Source organism: Xenopus laevis, chromosome 9_10L, assembly GCF_017654675.1.
Source record: "Xenopus laevis strain J_2021 chromosome 9_10L, Xenopus_laevis_v10.1, whole genome shotgun sequence".
Classification (NCBI taxonomy): domain Eukaryota; kingdom Metazoa; phylum Chordata; class Amphibia; order Anura; family Pipidae; genus Xenopus; species Xenopus laevis.
In genome coordinates this window covers 122740955-122763810 of record NC_054387.1, presented here as the reverse complement: position 1 = coordinate 122763810, position 22856 = coordinate 122740955, and the positions used below count along the sequence as shown (strand labels likewise).

The 22856-nt window shown below is 40.8% G+C and overlaps 1 protein-coding gene across 11 annotated transcripts in view; it reads left to right on the top strand.

The window, feature by feature from the left end:
* Positions 1–22856, top strand: part of mprip.L (myosin phosphatase Rho interacting protein L homeolog) — a 109327-nt gene that overhangs the window by 42257 nt on the left and 44214 nt on the right. The gene's annotated exons all lie outside the window — the stretch shown is intronic.

Below are 22856 nucleotides of genomic sequence, written 5' to 3'. Positions count from 1 at the left end.
AAAAAATTAAAATATATGGTTAAAGTAAAAATGTGGCATTTTTGAAACTTTTTTTATTAATATGGATTTATTGTAAATTGGAAAATTTTGGTGAAACGTAAATTTCAATACGCTGTAACGAGTTTATAGTTTTTATTGACAATAAAGTATCCTTGTAAACATTGAGGGTTAGAAGGAGAATTGTTTGCCTTATGAGGTGATGTATAGTTGCCAATTGGTTTCTGTGCATTCACACAAACTGGAGCAACTTTGCCCAAACAATAGTGTGTCGTCTGCAGTGAATATTAAACACTTTTTAAAGGGGAAGCAAAGACAACCAGCCTGTATCCTAAACCACCACACTAAGTGAAAGTTTGCTCCTGCCTGATCCACTGCATAATTGTCTCTTCACACATCTGACTGCCATTGATTTGCCAACATGTTGTACATTATCTGAATACCCCCAGAGCCATTTGAGCATGGCCACAACACTTACTGTGCTTGTTCACAGGCCAAAGCAAATGGATGGGACAGCGACTAAGCAATGATTGAAGCTTAGGATTCCTTTCAGTCTGTCTACCTACCACATTCAGGCATTTTTGCTGCCTCAAAAATGTTGGTGGAGAACACACTCTTCTCCATTGACCATACTGCTTCACTTTTAAGGTGTTTTTTTATACAGCTGCCGTATGATTGTAGCTTCCAGGTGTCTGTCTGTAGATTCCTTGTGGTAGGTAATCCATTTAAAGCCTCAAGAATGGTGTTTTAATTGGTGCAATATGATAGCTGCTCTTGGGCTGCAGATGGTAAAGCCGGGCCTGTACCTGTCTCATGCCGGACTTTGCAGATAACATCTTCTATAGTCTGGACTACCTGTATCTGAACTTTGATCACTGACTTCATGTCCGTACTGGTGTCCCACATTTATAGAGGGCTTATCCCAAGATAAATTCTAGGAGGAAAAGGGGAATAAGATTGGCCCACAAGACCCACTGATGACCATTTAGCTTTGTAACAATAGAAACGGGTGCAGAATAATGTACTGGTGAGACCTTCCAGGATATTTCTCTGAGCTGTGTATTATTGTCTGGGAGACACTCTGTACTTTGCTGAAAGGCTGTGGAGTGCCTGGCAAATCTTGGATATCTTAGTGGATGAGACCATTAGTAGTATGTGATAGTAAATGCCTGTCAGCAGTAATAGGTGTTAGTTGAAGGAATATGTTCTGCCTAGAATAAGAGCACACTAACAAACACTTGGAATGTGTTGGAGACGGTATTATTAAAGGAGAACTAAAGCTTAACTAAAGAAGTAGCTAGAAATGTTTTATATTATGTTTTGAGCTTCTGTCACTTACTGAGCTTAGGGACCAACACACAATATACAGTACACATAGAATAGAAATGTCATAATATAAGGCTGATTTGTAATCAATATATAATTACTACATGGCAGCACAGTGCAATTAGAATCAAAATGTAATAATTAGCCCTGTAGCATCAGCTTATATGACAGGCCAACCTAATTTTCTGCTTGATAATTAGTGACGACCCCTAAGCTTAGCTTCTCAACAGCTGCTCAGAGCCCACTGAGCATGTGAGTGTCACAGACACTTTCCAAGATGGTGACCCCCTGTGACAAGTTTGAAGTCCAGGATCATTGCTGCTATTGAGAAGCTGAAGCTTTAGGCTGGTGCAATAAGTTCAGTATATAAAATATGGCTTTTTAGCCACATTAATTTTTTAGGGGTTAGTTCTCCTTTAAGAGACTAGAATAAGTCAACTATTTGTATTTTCTGGTGGTAGCAGTATGTTTAATGCCTATGGACTGTACCAATTGGAGAGTAGACAATATGGCAGCACAATAGCAAGTGCAGTGGCTAATGACTGGTGGAACCAAGGTTTGCCCTATAAATGGACACCCTTTTGACTTTTTAGCCTTTGGTTCTTCAATGAGTCTAAATCAATGCCTAATGACTCTATAATATGAATAAACTCATCAAGAACCCAAACAGTTGCCAGCAATAGTGTGCATTCATTAAGGCTTATGTATTGGTGAAATAACTTGGCACCATCTTTATTTACCTTCCTTCATCAGCTTGAGGGATGAGCCATATGGAAAGCGAAATGTGTGTGTGCACTGCTGCCTGCGACTCTCTAATCTCCTGCAAAGCTGATCCACACGTACCCTACCAAGAGCTATGCTTGTCCTTTTGCAGCAGTGACTTTAAGGAGATAAAGGTGAATTAGGTGCTGGAGGCACTACGAGGGGGATGGGGGGGGGTGCAAGGTCACCTATAGGAAGTAGAGCTGAGCAGGTTACCTGTATGTAATTAGACTCTACCTGTAGCTGCATGTAAAATTTCTTTATGGCTTTTTAGACTTCACAGACTGTCTGACTGCTCTGTATTTTTCTGCCTTTTCTTACATGGAAATCAGATGGAAGCTACACAGGGGATTCCTAGTGTATAATATAGCAAATGTGGGGTTCTGTGCAATGTTTTAGTAGCTCAGGGGGTTGCACCAAGTTACCTGGCAGTTCAGGAGCAGTATCAGCTGGTTGGAGTGCATTCTTAGCCACGACACCTAAGGATACTTCTATTCTAATTTGTTCTTGAAAGTGCTAGCGAATAAGGGCCACAACAATACCTTACTGGACAGGTAAATAATAATGCAGCTGTCCCCATATAGGTTGGATTTAGGAGGGTCTGTGGTACAGATGCAAAATGGCTGCCTCTGCTGCTGGAGAGGCAAATTCATTGTATGTGGCCTTCCTTTCTGCCATTAGCTGTTTGGTTTCACTGTGCCAATCTCCTTGCAGCCAACAGCAGCCAAGATTGTAGTTATAAAATGATGGTCATGTAATTGTTCCACAAGTCTGTGCTCTGCTGCTAACAATACTGCTCCCCCGTGTACTGTCCCAGAGCCTCACAGTTAATCTATTATTCTCTGAGGAGAATAGTGGGAAATGAAGAGTGTATTCTGCACAGCTCAGTACAGAGCTGTTCATGGTAAAATCTAGCCAGGGCTGTGTGGCCGACTTTCGGACAGATATTGATCGGGGAAGCCTGTCGGAGGGCCCCATACAGGTGGCAATAAGCTGCTGACTCGGTCTGTTTATGGCCACCTTAAAGGAACAGTTCAGTGTGAAAATAAAAACGGTGTAATTAGGCTGTGCAAGATAAAAAATGTTTCTAATATAGTTAGTTAGGCAAAAATATAATGTATAAAGGCTGGAGTGACTGGATGTGTAGTATAATAGCCAGAACACTACTTCCTGCTTTTCAGCTCTCTAACTCTGAGTTAGTCAGTGACTGTAAGGGGGCCCACATGGGACATAACTGTTCAGTGAGTTTGCAATTGATCCTCAGCATTCAGATCAGATTCAAAAGAAACAGTTATGATCCATGTGCCCCCCCCCCCCGCAAGTCTCTGATTGGTTACTGCCTGGTAACCAGGGTAACCAGTCAGTGTAAACCAAGAGAGCTGAAAAGCAGGAAGTAGTGTTACAGCTATTATGTTAGACATCCAGTCACTCCAGCCTTTATGCATTACATTTTTTATTTTGCGCAGCCTATATATTTACCCAGTGTTTATTTTTACACTGAACAATTCCTTTAAAGGGGAACTATTGTGAAAATGAAAAATTAATATAAGTGTCAGCATACTGAAATAAGAAGTTTTCTAAATATAATCTATTAAAAATTCTGTACTGTTTCTGAAATAATCAAGTTAATCTTCACTATCCCTCTCTCGGCATCTGTTTCTCTTCATTCTGTCTTCATGCAGGAGTTGGGTGTCGGATATTTATTGAGTTAGATCCAATATATCTTATAGGGGGGCTCCTTTCCTAGCAGATGAATTGGAGCTCACTCAAATAACTGATTCCAGTACAAACAAAATCTAACAAAATAACTGCCTTTTGCACAAATCCTGCATGTAGAGAGACGTGATGTCTGGTGATTTTAATAGAGTGAGTTCTAATACATAGAATCATAGAATCTAGGCCCCCCTATAAGATATATTGGATCTAACTGTCTGATTATTTGACACCCAACTCCTACATAAAGACAGAATGAAACTCAGTCTGTACAGAGTCACTTATATTTACTGTCCCTGAATAAAAATCCAGTGCAACATTCAAGTGCTTGTATTGGTCAGCATATGGAACAAACGGTGAGTGCCTTTGCTTCCCATTGAAATGAACAGGGAGTGCTACACCTATCAGTCAGGGATCCCTTTGGCAGGAATGTAGAATTGTGTGTGTGGTTATCTATGGACAGCTATTGATTGTGTCTGCTGCAGAAGGACTTTGGACATACCCATGGGACTGGGATGGCTCACTGTATAGATCTTTATAGATTGTTGCAGTTCTGCTTCCATCATCCTCCAGCATCAAAAGAGACAGCTGCTTGGGAGTAGTAGTTCAGCAGCAACTGTCCTAACAGGACGCCCTAGCATGACTGAAAGGCAGATTTCCTAATTGTACCCATATGAACCAGGAATCTAAAATCAACCACCCATGTTTTCCTATCTCATCCCTTTCTCCCACTGCAAGGGGAGGTGGTTCCACACACTGCAATGGGCTAGCACTGCTGCTTCCCATGATCTGTGCTGTGTTGACAGGTCTGTGGCAGGGAAGGAATGCTGTGAATTGTTCCTTGCAATTACCATAGTGCTCGCTGCTAATGCCTCAGTTTAGATCTGTACATAGATAAAGTTACTGGACACTAAGAAATAGGGGGGGGACTTAACCTTTAGAGTTTTCTGTAATAACTCAAAAACAAACATTTGGTTAATTTCACATGATACAAGCAAATCCCGCTAATTCCCTGTGTGTGAATTGCTAGCTCTTGCACGCAGGCTTCTCTGCCCTTAAATTTGGTCTATGTTGTGTGGTAACTTGAACTTAGAACTATGCGTTCTGAAGACAAACCAACAATAATCAAACCGGTTATATACTAATAAGGGATCTGTTAAATAATTCAATCAGATTGGCATGTACAAATCCATAAATATTGCCCTTTTCTATCTTTCCCTTTAGCGGCCATTTTGAAAATGTTCTGTGTCGCTTCATTCACTGATCACCTGACAGGAAAAAAATGCAGGTTCGAATTGTAACAGAAATTAGGGTTAGTTTAAAAGACCTGCCGATCTCTGTCCATTGCCTAATGTAAACCTAGCATGTACGGGTACCCTACAGGCCCAAAGTTTGTCAAAATTGGCCCCGGCAGAGGCCAAAACAGCCTCCACAGGCCCAATAAATAGTGACTGTGTGTGTGGAATCCTATACGAGCCTCTCTGGCATATCTAGAGATTGTCAGTCTGGGCTGGTGCCCTTGGTTTGTGTGTGAGCTCAATGCCTTAGTATTTAGGGTTCTTGTTCCCCATTAAGAGCCAGATTTCTATTTTTGTTACCAAGAATTTCTCTCTTCTGAGTGTAGAAAGTGTTGAGCATTGCTGCACTAGAAATCTGGCCCGAGCACAGGAGAATTATGTGCTGGTTCGGCAGTTGTTACATCCAGGGTCAGACTGGACCGATGCTGGGCCGACTGGGTTCCAAACTTCAAGGGACTCTGCGCGAATGCCTGTGACGCACATCATTTACTTTTTATTACTGATCCTTCTATTCAAGCCCTCTCCTATTCATATTCCAGTCTTATTCAAAATCAGTGCATGGTTGCTATGGTAATTCGGACCGTAGTTACCAGATTGGTTAAAATGCAAATTGAAAAACTGCTGAATAAATAAATAACTGAAAAACCACAAATAATAAAAAATGAAAACCAATTGCAAATGGTCTCAGAATATCACGCTCTACATAATACTAAAAAGTTATGTCAAAGGTGAACAACCAATTTAAGGTCGTGGCGTTTTTATGTTGCGTTTTTAAAAAAGCTCCGTCGGGTGTAAATACGCAGAAACTGCACTTCCACTGAAACTAATGGAAAACGCACTATGGCAATTCTCACAGGACGCTTGCAAGCTGATATCCGCCACAGGACGCCAGTATTGGCAATTTTTAACGGAAACGCCAATAAGTCTAGAAACTACCAAATCAATAGACTCTATGGGATCTGCAAGTTTGAAACCACTCTTTACGTAAATACGCAGCGTATTTTAAATATGGCGTCCAAATTCTCGCGAAATAAATGACGCATATACGTTTTTAGGGCCGGTGACGTAATCACGTTGTGCTCTGATGATCATTCCTGCTCCATTTTGCATGTAAATAGTTTTTCTATTTCTAAATAGCTTTTCTATTTTCTATTTCCAGCCAACGGAATTATGGGGAACGAGAACAATGAGAAGTGCATGTTGGGAAAAGAAACCAACGTGCTGAAAAACACATGTTGACGGTTGCATGTGGTTTCAGTGGCGTATTTACGCATGATGGAGCTTTTTTAAAAACACAACGTAAAAACGCCATGTCTGGCCTTGCCCCAAGTATTCAAGATGCAACCCAGATTCTTAAGCACTCCTAAGTGTGTTGGGGGTACAAATCGTAAGCAGAAAGTATGACTTCTCCCTTTAAATCAGTTATAAGTACAAAAGTTAACTATTCTCTGCACTGCTGGTAGGAAGCATGCAAGGCATTGTGGTCACTGGAGTGTTAACTGAGAAGAGCTGGCTCCTACTACATTGTCTCAATAGTCAGAACTAGCTATGAGCGCACACAAAGACAAGGGCCAGACTTTTCAATAGCAATTACAAGTACAAATAACTCTAAAATTGTTGGTAATTTGTATGTGAAGTAGAAACACTGCTCTAGGAGCTACAAAGTTGTTAATGCCGCAAAATCTTCTTTTCTGCCTGCTCTTCGCTTATGTTTTTCTTTGTTAAAGGTGTGATTGTTTAATTTAAATGAAAGGGAGGAGCCCTGAAGCAAAAATATTCTGAGAAAGAATAAGGGAACTTGTTCGGCAGCCTCTTATCCTCTTCTGTTTGTGCTTTAACCCTTTCTAAGTGATGTGCGTGATGGGGAAAGGGTTAAGAGCTGATGTCATATCCCTACGAGAGTCCATCTGTTTCTAGTGCCACTAACAGCTGTTCCTAGAGTCTGGCTCTGAGAGACTCTAGCAGTAGCCGCTCTGGGTAATTACAGAGGAAAAATTGCTCCCCACAAAGCCTTGAAAAAATTACGGTTTTGTTTTTGATCGTCTCAGCCATTCTTGGGCAAATTGCTGCAAATACGATGTATAATCATTCTGAGATCTCCTGTTATGGGCACAATCGCAGCTAATGTGACTCCATGTCAGTGCGTCATTGACCCGAGCCAAAACATTGATTTTAGGTGTTTAAAGGCACAGTTTGCCTTAATAACATTTACTATGATAATGGCAGTGATATTCTGAGACAAATTGCAGTTGGTCTTTCCCCGTAGCTTTCCAATTATCTGGTTGCTGGGGTCCAATATATCCTAGCATCTAGGCCATGGTTTAAATTACAGATTGAAAAATGAAGACATAATTAATAACCTCACACAGCAATAGTTTTGCCCTTATAAATAGCATGCTTTAAAAACGAGGCAAATAATTGAAAAACTAAAAAAAAAAAAAAGGCATAATCATTTATTTATATAGCGCCAATACGTTACGCAGTGCTTTGAAATGGATTCAATTTTTTAGGGGTCGAGAAAAAAATGGTGTAAAATCCAGAAAGATTTAAAATCGGGAAATGCATTATATTTCATTAAAATATAAAATCAGAGAGTGTAAAATTGAGCTTTCACTGTATTTTATGACATACTTAAAGTGAATTCAAAGGTGAACTAACTCCTTAAAGCAAAACTAAAACAGTTGATGACTTCTAACTTAATACAGTACTTCCCTTTTTCTTTTAGCCACCATTTTGTGTACACTGTGTACTCCCTTTGAGATCACCGAACAGGAAATAATGCAACTTTAACAGGAAGTAGTCTGGGAGTAAAAGAATTGTCACATATGGGCTGTTTTATGCAATATAATTTTTATAGAGACCTGCAATGGCCAAAGGTGTAGTTTCCCTTTAAGACAAATTGGTGAGCACACAGAGTCGCTGTGTGTGCGACATGGATTTTTAAGTTAATGAAGAACATGGCTAACCTTGAAACGTCAATTTCATTTTGCATAACTTTCCATTAGCCGCCAGGCTGTTCCATCTTCCCTCGAAACTCCCATTAATGTATTGACTTGTAAAATGCAGAAATAACCGCCCCCAGGCGAACGTGGCTTTGCCTGTCGTCAAATCAGAGAGAGACTTATTGATATTGCAGGCATTGATCATCAAGCGATGGCCTCAATTACTCAGAATAATTTGGTAAATGTTTCTGCTAGATATTCAGCTCAGTACCAGTGTGTATCTCCCAAGATATTCTTTGGTAGATCCCAAATCTGGTTGAGTATCCAATCATTTGTTTGAGTGGAAACCGCCTGTCACCTGTTTCCATTCAGACTAATGATTGGTTCCTGGGTACAAGTCAGGCCAGTGTAGGATACATCCCATTTGCCAAGTGCTGTTTTAGGGTTAGTTTATCCCAGAATCCTTAGCTAGTCACGCTGGTGTCCCTAGAACAAGGTTAGCAAGCCCATGGTCCCTCTATCTGTTGGTGCACCACGTCTCCTATCCCTAGTGCACATTCATCTCTTTGCACATATAGAAATCTTTATTTATTTTTTTGTTGCCTAAATTTAGGCTCATCCTTTCCTGCTGTACCCAAACTGTTCTCTATTTATTATCATTTTTATTCATTTCTAATGTGGGAAGTTACCCAGCTTTCAGTCCTTCGACCCCTTGAGATCCCACCCTTGGCCCCCTGCAGTCTGTGGGAAGCCTGCACCCGGGGCTCTTCTCAAGCATTCCTATATTTGGATATTCTCCCCCCCCCCCTTGGCTGGCTGCCTAATTGGTACATTATTTTTACGTTTTCCCAGCTGAAGGGAAGTAGAGGGCTCAGTGACATACAGAGCAAGGCTCAGTGTGTGATGCTGCACTGGTTTTGCTGGGTGATAGTGGGGGGGGGGGGGGAAGGATGTTGTGAAATTGGTCAGAGAGGGGAGTAAAACTGTACTGAAGGCCTGAGGGTCAGCTCTAATTACTTCCTTACTTCAGGATCGTTCTGTTCCCAGACACTAAATAAGACTGGGCTGATGCATCATGGCATTACCCAACCCAGGATAAACACTAGGCCCTTATCTGTTGCACTCAGAGCACTTAAAGGAGAAGGAAAGCTACAGAGGAATTGTATTGCCAATAGATTAGCTGCAATAGTGCAAGCTAAAATGTTATATTTATTTTGTAGAATGTTTTACCATACCTGAATAAAAAGCTCTATAAGCTCTTTCTGTTTGTTTAGGATAGCAGCTGCCATATTAGCTTGGTGTGGCATCACTTCCTGCCTGAGTCTCTCCCTGCTGACTTATAGCTCTGGGCTCAGATTACAGCAGAGAAGGGAGGGGGGGGGAGAGGAGCAAACTGAGCATGCTCATGCCCGGGGCAAGAAGGTTTAAGCTGAAGGCAGGAAGTCAGATACAGGAACCCATGTGTACACAATAGATGGAAAGAAATGTTGTGTTTCTTTTGACAGAGGACTCAGAGCAGCATTACTGGTATATTTAGGTGCACCTTTCTGATAAGGCTTACTTCTTTCTTTTAAAAGGGTGGTTTTACCTTTCAAGGGTTGGTTCACCTTTAAGTTAACTTTTAGTATGTTATAGAATGGGCAGTTCTATATAGTTTTTTAATTATTTGCCTTCTTGTGACTCTTTACAGCTTTCGAATTGGGGTCATTGACCCCCATCTAAGAAATTAATGCTCTGTTACACTACACATTCATTTTTATTGCTACTTTTTGTTTTCTATTCAGACCCTCTCCTATTCATATTCCAGTAAATGCATGGTTATAGGGTAATTTGAACCTTAGCAACCAAATTCTTAAAATTCCAAACTGGAGAGCTGCTGAATAAAAAGCTAAATAACTTAAAAACCACAAATAATAATAAATGAAAACCAAATGCAAATTGTCTCAGAATATCACTCTCTACATCATACTAAAAGTTAATTCAAAGGTGAACAACCCTGTTAAGTTTTAGTATGTTGTAATATGCCCTATTTCTACCAACTTTGCAGTTTTAGTTTGGTATTTATTTATTTTTTATAGTTTTTAATTTACTTGCCTTTCACTTCTGATTCTTTCCAGCTTTCAAATAAGGGTTACTGACCCTGACAGCCAAAAACTATTGCTATATAATGCTAAAAGAAGCTTTAGTGTTAGTTATTACTTATATTTCTATGCAGGCCTTCTCCTATACATATTGCCATCTATTGTTCAAGCCACTGCCTGGTTGCTAGGGTAGCAACAAGATAGCCACAGAGATACCAAGCTGAAGAGCTGCTCAACAAAACAGTAACTAAAAAAAACAAAACTTAGGGGCAGATTTACTAAGGGTTGAATTTCTAGGGTTAAAAAACCCTCAAATTCGACCCTCAAAGTAAAATCCTTATATATATCAAATTCGAAGGATTTACTGCAAATACTTTGATCGAACGATCGAATAAAAATCGAAAAAATCCTTCGAATCGAACGATTTTAAGCGATCCATTGACCACAAAAAACTTAGAAAAGTGCTGGGGAAGGTCCCCATAGGCTAACATTGAACCTCGGTAGGTTTAAAGTGGCGAAGTATGTAGTCGAAGTATTTTTTAAAAAGACAGTACTTCTACTATCGAATGGTCGAATAGTCAAACGATTTTTACTTCAAATCGTTCGAATCATTCGTTTTGATCGAATTAGATCGAATTTGAACCATTAGATGGTCGGAGTACCCCAAAAAAATACTTTGAAATTCGAATTTTTTTTCATTCGAATCCTTCACTGGAGCTTAGTAAATCTGCCCCTAAAAGTTAAAGGTGAACTACCCCACCATTGGGACGATTTCACTGTAAATTGTACTGTACATTTGCTATGATGTTATCTAGGTAACCACACTGCACAGCCTACAGCGTGATGGTAAAAAGGGTATTTATATTTTGATATTAACACTTGCAATTAGTATTTCCTCATCAGATTAAATTGTGGTCCTTGTGTTCTGTGTGCTCAAGTTCTTTTTGAACAGAAAGCATTAATGTACTTCAAGATCTTGAACACAGTTCCCATAATCCTCAGCCACAAGGTCCTGTAGCAAAATCATAGAGCCTGTCCAGAAGCCCAGCTGCTTCCTGTTTGATTCCAAATGTTCCAGGCTTCTTCCAAACTTTTATCAAGTTTGTCTGGGACTGGGCACGGACCTAGATACATTTTTAACAAATCTTTCACAGTTCCAGGGTTGGATGAAAGGGAAGTTTCCACTTCAAAAGACAAAAAAAAATGTGACAGTTTTTCAGGAAATTCCAATACCAGGGTAAATGGGCACTTATATATATTTTGAGGGCTTGGTTACTGAATTGATTGATCCCCCTGTATTGTTACATCTGTTATTATAATCTCTGGAAAATGTATCTGAAAAACATGTCATGGCCCTTCCTGGTAGCTTCTTCTATCCTTAGAATTTACATTAGTTCCCTGGATAACTCAGCCTGCAGCCATGTGTCTTTATATGGTAACAGAATCCCTCAGTGACTTCTAATATCCTTATCATTTACAGTAGGGGGTACATTATCCCTTATAATACATGAGTGATACTCAGAGTTCCCTGTATAACTCAGCCTGCAGCCTTGTGCCTTTATATGGTCACATAACCCCTCAGTGACTTCTAATATCCTTATCATTTACAGTAGGGGGTACATTATCCCTTATAATACATGATGGATACTCAGAGTTCCCTGTATTACTCAGCCTGCAGCTTTATGTCTTTAAATGGCCACAGAACTCCTTATTGACTTCATATATCTGTATAAATTACAGTGGGGGGGGGTATGTTTTCTGCATCCCACCCATTTAATTAGATCTTTCTGAAGATATTTCTGCCCCTGTGCACAATAATCTATGATTTACATAGAACTGACCCAGCTAGAAGTGCTGCCCTTATTGTGTGTAGCTCATATGCACAGCCCAGTGGCATTTTTTCTCAGTGTCCCTGATTGTCACTATGTTCCGTAACCTTACTCAAGTGGTCTATTCTAGCAGTTATTGGGAATTTAGAGCAATTGCCAGGCTGAGCCCCCCACATACATATCCGTGTGAATCTGCAGGAGGATTAGGAGATGAAATGTGTGCAGCAGGGATTGGAAACAGATGTGAACCCTTTTTACTGTCAAGCAGGTCAGCTGTTCCTTGCCGAAAAAGGTCTGGAAGTGTTTTTTTTTTTTAATAACTTTCCTGGTCTTAAAGTGACGGTAAAGGAAAAATGTATTATTGTATGAAGACAAACTAAGCACTGGCCTACTGATATGTCTTCAGATCAGTTTCAACATTTAAATGGGTAGTTTACCTTTAAAGTTAACTTTTAGTGTGTTATAGAATGGCTAATTCTAAGCAACCTTTTAATTGGTCTTCATTATATATTTTATAGTTTTTGAATTATTTACCTGCTTCTTTTTATTCTCATCTGTCTATTCAGGCCCCCTCCTATTCATATTCCAGTCTCTTATTCAAATCAATACACGGTTGCTAGGGTAGTTTGTAGCCTAGCAATCAGCTGAGATTCTTAACTGGAGAGCTGCTGACTTAAAAGCTAAATAACTCAAAAACCACAAATAATAAAAAATGAAAGCCAAATACAAGTTGTCTTGGTATATCAATCTCTACATCATGCAAAGTGAGCACCCCCTTAAGCTTCAAATTCCCATTGTGTCACTGAGGTGTGTCCTCCACACTCTCAGATTTGGGGAGAGTAGTCGCCCTGCTACAAATCTCCTCTTCTTCAGGGCGACTAATCTCCCTGAACTGCCTCCTGCCGGCTAGAATGTAAATTGGCGCCTGGGTGGCAATCGGTGCACTTCGTTTCCCGAAGTCGCCTCTCGAGGAAACTTCGGGCGTTTTTATCAGGGTGACTAAATCTCCCTGAATCTGAGCGTGTGTCTCTTCCCTTAAGTGTATAGCAAACATTAGTATAATAAATCAGACTAAACCTTCATTGTAGAGTATCTAGTATAGATTTACCTATACTAGATATACCATGACCTGGATGAATGAAAATCTTCATAGTCTTCATTGTAGGGCTTTCCCTTGACTTTATATAGGCTTTTCTAGCACCCACCATTGTTCTTCCTTTGTATGTGCAAATCCTTCCTGTTATGTGGGTATCTGGACTTTAATATCATGTATTATGGGGTCAGAACTAGGGGTAGGCAAGATAGGCAGCTGCCTAGTGCACAGCTCCCAGGGGGCACAAAAAATAAACCTAGGTATGGTAGACTCAAGCATAGAGAGACGTAGTTGGCCAGCTTAAATATATTGGACAAACAATCCCTGTTTTGTTTAAAGGGTAAGGCATTTTTAGTAGCTTAAGGAACAAAATGTGTCCTAAATATATTGAAAATGGGTTGAGTGCAGAGGACCTCTTGTATTTGGCCAGAGAGAGACCCAGTAAGGAACCAGCTGACAGAAGTTTGCCCAGAGCCTCTTTAGAGAGAGAAAACAAACAGCGCATGCATTCCTCAATACAGACATTTAGGGCAGCAAAGCTAACATTTACAGCATGGGTGGGGGAGAATAATGAAGCGTATTTGGCCTCAGCCCAGGAGGCGCCTAAGGGTTTAAATCTTGTCAGGAGTAGCAAGGTGTCTCTCTTGGGGTGTCTGGAAACCTTTTGAATGTGGCTGCTTGGTGAACTCTAACAGTGACAGTATCGTAGCGAGGCATTGTTCCACCCTTATAAAGTACACAGTAGAGGTTGGCCTAGTTCCGAAGGTTCACGAGAGGTACATTGATGACATTCTTCTTCTCTAGTTACACACACGTACAGTGAGTAGTAATCATTTACTGAGTCATAGCCAAAAGTGCACCCTAAATGTATTCCATTCATGTCTCTTCCATCCTCTTTACTTTACTAATCCTTCAATGAAATCTGTCACAAACAAAGCAACGAAACACTCACCCCCGACATTATTATATTGTGTCAATGGCAAGGACTGATGATCTCAGTTGCTGCTTAGTTTCATTATATGATAGAGATCATAGAGTCTTCCTCTTGATATAGATAGTATAATTCTAGCCTTCAGTCCGGGTGCATGTTTCTTGTCTATGCTGCTCATCTTGGAGTGAAAGAGTGCATTTATGGTTGATCATTCTGTATGCCCCACTCCCCTTACTCTCACTTTAGGTACATATATGACCCTTCATTCTTGCCTTCTCTCTGGTCAGGTTATATCTTTGGCGCCACTAACATATCTCTGTGCTATTTATGAAAAATTTCATGCTAAGCATCTTTCTAATATGCATTCATTCAGTGATTTTAAATTTTATTTGTAAATATAATTTTGATTAGAAACATTATCTTTATGTATTTTCTAATTCTTTGCACTGCTGATTCTGACTCTTGAAACAATGTATCTGAAGCCAGCTTATTTTACAGAGGTGAACCGGCATGCTACATTTTTCAAAGTCAGAACCAGAGAACTGAAAGGGATAAACACAAGTGCATACTGCTTTTGGGGTAATTTTTCCCCCTTAGCGGAGGTGCAACATTTAAATCTTCCCCCTTCCTGCTTATGGACTCTGCCTACGTCTTAAAATTTATCACCAGACTTTCATCATGCTGACACCTTTCCCGTAACACACTGCTAAATCTCTTAAGTGTTTCTGAAACTTTCCTGGCACTGGAGATTAGAACCCGTTAGTGATGGAGAGATTTCTGGGGGTACAGATTTGATTTGCTAGAAAGTGGCCGTGTGATTGAGCAGAAAGCCGAGTCTGCTGGATAATTCCGCTCTCTCTCTGAATAGCTATATAAGGACATGGACAGACCCCTTTCTGCTGGTGGAATCCGACTGCATTTTTTATTTTTTTTTTTAAAAGAAAAGCAGACGGATTAGTTATTTTGGGTATTGGGTCATATTCCAATTACACCCTCTTAAGGGCATTTGTTTAGGGACATAACATGTATATATGAAAATAACCCTTTCCTGAAAATGAAGCCTGCGTCTCTCTTTTAAAGGGGATGTAAACCCAAAGATAAAATGTTGCCTAATGAAAGATCATGACATTCTAAGAAGCTTTCCAATTTACATTCATTAAAAATATTAATTGATTTTAGATTACTTTGTGTTTATAACTGCGAGCAATATTTTGCTGTCCCGTATAGAATTAGCTGGATTCTGCTACACTGCTTCAAAAGTCAGAACCACCAATGCAAAGCAACAGACACACTGCTTTAAATAGTAGTTAAAATGACTTGTAACTTTTAAAGCTTTAAAATGTTCCTTGCCTGCCTACCCATATATCAATTCAGAACTTGTTACTTCTGTACTTAGGCCATCCTGCTCTTCTAGCTATGTACAAGCCTGCAGCCTTCATACTTGGCTGGGAGTTGGGGCATTCATCTGACAGGCTATTGCAATGTCTTTAAAAATGTTTCCAGCCTTCCCGTTCCATGTACCAACCGCCAAAAAGCTGTGCCTAGAGGGTGGTAGCTGTTCTTTCTGCAGCTCTCCAATTTGAAAAATATGCATCCATCTAGTTGCTAGTGTCTAGCTCAGCCTAGCAACCCGGCAGTGGTTTGAATGTCAGATGAATAGGAGAATATCTGATTGGAAAGATATTGCTTATTGTCTGCGGAATTCTACCAGTTAGTGTTAAATTCAACTGCGACTATAATACACATTTTCTGGATGAACCTGTAAGATCTATTTATTGGCTTGTTTTGGGACTCATAATTATGAAGTGATCTTATAATTTCCAGTTTTGTTTCCGCTTGAGCTGCTCCTTCTATAACTGAACATCTAAAATAACTTTCTTCCCTTCCGACGCCTCCACACACTTCCTGTCTCACATTGCTTTGTCCTCCGGCGGCCTGCGGAGGTGCAATTACCCATAATCCCCTAGAGAAATCACAGGTAACGGTCATATTAGTAGAAGGCTCCGCACCTCGTTTCCTATAACCCTCCATTTCCTCCCACGAACGACTAGTGAGGTGAATGGAATTACCAGGCCTTTGTGACTAACACTCTTGTCTCCTGAAGATCTGGAATGTGCAAATTGTGTTTATAGTGTCATTCCATATCGATCTCTCCTTGTGAGAACCTCTAATTTCTGCCGTCGTCTCCAGTTTTTCAGGATATATGAACAGCAACCGCAGACATGTCAACACGCATGTTTCATGAGTCATCCTGTTTTTGTCCCGGTCGCCCATAGTACAGGGATTCTGCTCCCCATAATTTGCACCTGATTTAATTCTAACCCTGCAATTTAACAGGCGTATGCAAATAAAAAAGAGATCAGATAAAACAGCCCGTATATAAATCAGTGTGTAATATGGAAAATGTAAATAGCTTGTGCTGTTGGATAATCCCAAACTGAAAAGCTGCCATTTTAAGTACTAAAATCTTGGCTTCATATGAAGCTGGTCGCTTGCATACACACCAAGGCCAATGAATGCACAGACGCTGGTCTTTTCCTCCCTCACTTCTTGTTGATGTTGGAAACTGCATTACTTCCTGTCAAGTGATAATGACGAAGCATACATAACCTAACAAAATGGCCGCTCAAGGGAAAAAGATACATGTTTAATGATATGTGTATGCCAGTTTGATAAGATTACTTAATTGATTGCTTCTTCGTGATCATAGAAAGGACCTGTTGGTCAAAATCTATAGTTCATCTTAAAAACCACCAGAAATTACCACAGAAACAGGCAGAGTTGGGCCTGCTGGGTTAATGTCTGTGGCGTTTGTGTCCGCCTCTGTGAATTAACCCTGTGCCAAGCATAGGAAAAAAAAAGTTCTGCTCATGATTGCAGCAGCAGGACCAGGATGGGAGGTGTAGTTCTGGCACAGCCAAGTGGTTTAAAGTTTTATGTGCTGCACCTGAAACTGAAGTCAGATGATAGATTCGTCCAGGTTTTCCTATTGTGTTACACATGCAGCACTGGGTTGTGCCAATAAAACCTGAATGCCATGGCTTTACATGGAACAGTGAGTACCGCAAGGTCTCGTTCCCCGTCAGCCTCTATTTTTGAAGTTTTGTCGAGATGTTATGGGGGGGGGGGGTCGCCTCCTCCTTGAACACAGTAAGAAGGAATTGGCAGCCGTGCCAGGATCAAGCTATTGTCTAGCTGCCTTGGTCATGGCTTTGCACTGGCTCAGAGGGAAAGTCTTTTAGATAATAAAAGTTTTTCACTTTTCTTTGTATTTCTGTCAGCAAATGCTTAGCCTTTGAGTAAGGACCACTGGCACCAGGCGCGAACTGCCTAGAACTTTGTCTTTCTCTTAAAAGCTTTGTGGGATAATGGTGCTACCATACATTTAAATATAAAGATTACCGGTATATGAAAAATATACAATATTTAAATGTGAAACCAAAAATGTTTAGGCTGTGTCCCAACACCCCCTAAATCAGAACCATTGAGAAGTATGGAGTGGGAATCATCCTTTTTGTTCCTTACTCTTGACAAGATGACATTTTTTTCTAAAAAAACCAAAAAAAACCAAAAAAAAAAAACCCCCGCTAATTTGCATCGGTTCGATATGTAGCATTGCCCAAGTGTTTGATCAAATGTCAGAAGAAGAAAAAACTTACACTCGCACACCCTGGCCGTCCAGGAACACACGAATCCCAGGTGCTCGATGATAGAGGAATTGGGCAACCTCAAAAGCAACGTGGACACAGAACACACCGGCACAACATGGGTACTACTAGCAGGTATAACCTTGCTCGTTTATTGCGGATGCAACGTTTCTAAAAAAAAAAACAAAAAAAACCCCCCGCTAATTTGCATCGGTTCGATATGTGGCATTGCCCAAGTGTTTGATCAAATGTCAGCACATCTGAAATTACTGTAGCCATAAGCATTTCCCTTTAATTTCCATACATCATTCTTATTCCAAATCTATTTTTGTACCTCGCTGCCAAAAATATATCTGGTTGTGAGCTATAAAAACGATAGGTGTGCTTGGAAACCTGTCATTCACTGGCACTCACTGCTCGCTGTGACTCAGAACTAATCTCATGGCAGGGTTTGTGGTAAACCGTATCTCTTACACAAGCAAGTAAAGGCCACATGCACCTCAGGGGAGCAAATGATGCTACACCCCAAGTTTGGAGAAAGAGATGCGCCCCCAGGTGCTGATATATTCACGGGCAACGAGGTCAGCATAAGTGCTTGACCAAACCTGTGTCTGACTTTACTAGTCAAATACAAGAGTCCTCTGCACTCAACCCATTATCAGTATAATTAAGACAGCGACATTTTGTGCATACTGCTACTAAAAAATGCCTTACCCTTTAAACAAAACAGGGATTGTTTGTCCATATATTGCAGTATATTTAAGCTGGCCAACTACGTCAAAGTCATCCTATATCTGGCCAGTCCTACGCTTAATTTTCATCTGATTCATTAAGAATTCTATTGCTTCATTATACATTTTCCCTTGTCTGACTTTACTAGCCCATTAAAGGCAATATGTGTTCATTGGTAACCATGGTTTTGTCCAGGTCGACTGAAGTGAAAACATGCTAAAAGCAAACATTTGATTGGCTAAGTTCAACAAGACCACGGCAAACTCTGCCTTTGCTTCTTCATCTCCCAATCTTCCCCCTCCTCTTGCAGTCTATGTTCCCTTCTTATTTTATTCCAGTGCAACTTCTCAGCCATAGGAGAGAGGGAAAAGGAAACCCAAACAGCCCTCTGTGGTTAATTTCGTGGAGTGGGATTTCAGACTCCTCAACAGGTTTAACTTCCATCTGTTGCAATTTGCTAATTCCCTAGGGCCGAAGTGTATATTTCACGCGCTTATAAATGACACCTGTTGCTCTCGGAGCCACCATAACACACTGCCCATGTGACTCTCTGTATTCGTATCTGTGTGAGTCACCTTACACCCCCTCCTGCCCCAGTCAGTACTGTATATTTGTTTTTCATTTTTTGCTCTGAGATGTTTCTGTGTGTTTAATCCTCAGCAGAGCCCAGGGCTTTACACTTTAGCACGGATTTGGACGGACGTCAGCAAGGGTTCTGCTCGCTTACATTGAGTAAACGCCACCAGGTTAAAAGCACACCCCTGTCAATTTAGCCTTACTTTTTATATGAAGATGTTTATGGTTAGAGGAAACCAGACTTTTGTGCATAATGAAAAAAAATGCAATTGCTATTGAAAGCAGTATTTGTATCCCGTTCTCTGCCTCTGATTCTTGTAGAAGAAGCCAATTCTTCTCGAGGTCTGTTAATCATCCTGCTTCTGCTAGATCGTTTCAGGAGTCAGAACCAGCAGTGCATAGAATACAACCAGTCAGATACCGATTGCTATAGAAATTGCATTAATAAATACCTCCACAACCATTGCAAAATAATTTTTGGGTGGTGGTGCCATTTAAACAGATATTGCCACTGAAATTTACCTCATCTCAATATTCCCTCTATTACCTTATTTGCCCCCCTTGCCCTCACTGTTCCTTTTGTTCACCGTCTCTCCTCTGATTTCATGCTCTGCCCCTACTCCTCCTTCTTTGTCCTTTGTGCTGGGAGAATTTTAGGAGGCCGTGCCATGTCCTGTAACCAACAAGCCCTGCGCTCGCTTTCATCTGCCTTTCTCCAAGGCTTGCAGGAAGGATTACAATAATGTGAGCTTTGTTCCCTCCAGGCCCCCTCCCGTCCTGCCAACTGGCACGGCTCTCGCCCTGGGCCTTTCCCCCTGCTGAACATAACCACCAAGCGCAGGTCTCCTTCCGAAATAAATATTGGTGTGTGAGCAGATGGCCAACTTTGCTCCTCCATGCATGCAAGATGGAGAGCCCTGGCGCAACTGCTTTGTGCACATTGTAGCCTACATATGCTTATGTGCCGTATATCTGCAGCCGTACCTCGAATTCACTGACCTGTGCAACGTCGTCCCGTAAATCACCAAAACTCCCAGCATACCGCCAAACCAAAGGAACCTGCTTGTCAAGTTTTAGTTCGAACAGGCAGTACTTTTGTCTAGTTTCCCCCATTCACCCTGCACCAAATCTGTTTCTTTAGAAAGAAAATATCGTTCTAAGCAGCATTTCCATTCCAATATACATTCATTATCTATTCTCGCTGGTTTTATTGTAATTTTAATTGCTGTTGAAAGTTGCATCTGTCTGCCCCTTTCTGTTCTCTGGGTCTGACTCAAGATCGGACTTCAAGAGTCGGAACCAGCAGTGCAGAAAATAAACCGCCAGGCAGATAACCGCTTTCAGTTAAAGGGGAAGTATCGCAAACATTTTTAATATCTATTTAATATATTATTATAATATAATATATTCCTCGTACTGAATAAGAAACTTTCTAAATACAATAAATTAAAAATGATGCATTGTTTCAGAAATAATCAAGTTTATCTTCACTATTCCTCTCTCAGCATCGTTTTTTCTTCATTCTGTCTTCATGCAACAGTTGGGTGTTAGATGAATGATCCAATATATCTTATAAGAGGGTTTCCTTTCCTAGCAGATTAGAGCTCACTCAAATAACTGATTCCAGTACATGCAAAATCTAACAAAATAACTGCCATTTGCACAAATTCTGCATGTAGAGAGACATGGGGGCAAATTCACTAAGCCGCGAAGCGCCGAACGATAGCGTTAATTCGCTAGCGTTTGGCATTTTCGCTACTGCGCAAATTCACTAACGAACGCTGGCGTAGTTTCGCTAGCGTAACTTCGCTTCATATAGCGAATCAACGCTAGCGCAACTTCGCAACCTTACGCTACCCCTGTGCGCAACTTCGGATTTTAGTGAATTTGCGCAGCCCTGGCGAAACTACGCCTGGCGAAGTGCGGCGAAGTTGCGCCTGGCGCAACTTCGCATTTTAGTGAATTTGCCCCATGATGTCTGGTGAGTGAGCTCTAATACATCTTCTGGACAAAAGGAGCCCCCCCCTATAAGATACATTGGATCATTCATATGACACCCAACTCCTGAATCAGATGCTGATAGAAGACCAATGAACATAAACTTGATTATTTCAGAAACAGTACAGAATTTATAATTTTATTATTTCAGTATGAAGCGTATATTACATTTTCATTTTTGCGATAGTTCCCCTTTAATGTAGAAAAATGGAAAATGTTTAATGCATAGAATGACTTTTTTTTTTTTTTTTTTATTACCTGGAAAACATTGCCCTTTAAATACTTTTATACAGGACTGTGAATATACATCTGTATTGTTTTGACTTTAATTGAATATCCACTTATAGTTAAATGCACTGTTCTTCCTACACACCTTCACTGTTAGCTGTCTTCATTACTCCATCCGATTATCTGGGGGATAATAACCTGTCTCTCTACATAGGACAATCATTTGTGCCAGGTACGTACCTTGTAGGTACTAGAAAGTGCCAATTAGATTTCATTTATATATAGGGAATAATGTACCCACTGTTAAGTTTAGTAGGACTCTTGAGTATGCATGTATTATAAGAGATAATGTGCCCCTACTATAAATGATATGGATACTGAGGGGGTTCTGTGACCATATAAAGGCACAAGGCTGCAGGCTGCGTTATACAGGGAACTCTGAGTATCACTCATGTATTATAAGGGATAATGTACCCCCTACTGTAAATGATAAGGATATTAGAAGTCACTGAGGGGTTGTTCTGTGACCATATAAAGACACAAGGCTGCAGGCTGAGTTATACAGGGAACTCTGAGTATCACTCATGTATTCTAAGGGATACTGTACCCCCTACTGTAAATGATAAGGATATTAAAAGACATTGAGGAGTTCTGTGACCGTTTTAAAGGAACAAACCCACATTCTGAGGACTTCTATATACAGTGGGAAGTGTGAGCCGTACCCCTGTGTGTAAGTGGATCTATCCTGTAGATAAAAGCAATTGTGCTTCCTGGGCTCCACGTCTTCCCATTGGCCCCACATAATCAGACAGGGCTGTACCATCCCTGGGGAAGTGACTCCCCTTTGCTTTGGTGCCTGACAGGGAGGGGAGAGGCTCAGCAGAGGGAAACCTCAGTTGACATTTACATGTTTTGTTTTTATTTTTGGCTCTGAGCTAATGAGCACAACATCAACGTCTCATTCGAATCCTGCAATCTCCTTTACCATTTTATTTTTTAATAATTGCCCAAGTATTCCTCTCTCATGGTCCCATATGCCCTGTTGATGTTGATTAGGCCCGATGCCTGATGCAGACTGAGGACGGTGGAATGCGTCCAGTCCATCTGTTGCCACCAACATGCTAGTAAAATTTACGATCTGCAGCAGAATGAACAATCACATGACTATAAAGAAAAGAGACAATACAAACTAGGTTAGCTCCAGGGAGCATTGCGATTGGCTGACAGATACACACCTCTCTGTGCTTTGTTTAGCTGTAGAGAGTGCACCTCTGGTGTCATGATCAGAGCTGGAGAGGAACATGCTCCCTGGCACATACACACATACACTCTCGCAGGCACCATCCCCTCCTATAGGAAAGTAAAGCAGTAACCCTGAGATCTCTAATGTTACAGTAATACAGACCACTTTGCAGCCTCATGGGTCCTGTCTCCTCCTCTGATGATGCTCGGCACCCTTAGTACCTACTTATTATTATTGTTATCATCACTTAACATGTATGCACAGATCTTGCACCCCTGTGGTAAGATATTGGGATTATACAGCCAATCAGAGGCCGGTTAGGATGCCTCCGTGAGATAAATATAGGTTACAATAGGTACCGCCGCCCCCAGTAGGAAGCTCGTGTACTTCAAAGAGCTTGGTGTTGACAGTATGAAAACAATCCCTTTTTGTTGTGGGTCGCCCTGTCGTCAGGAATAGA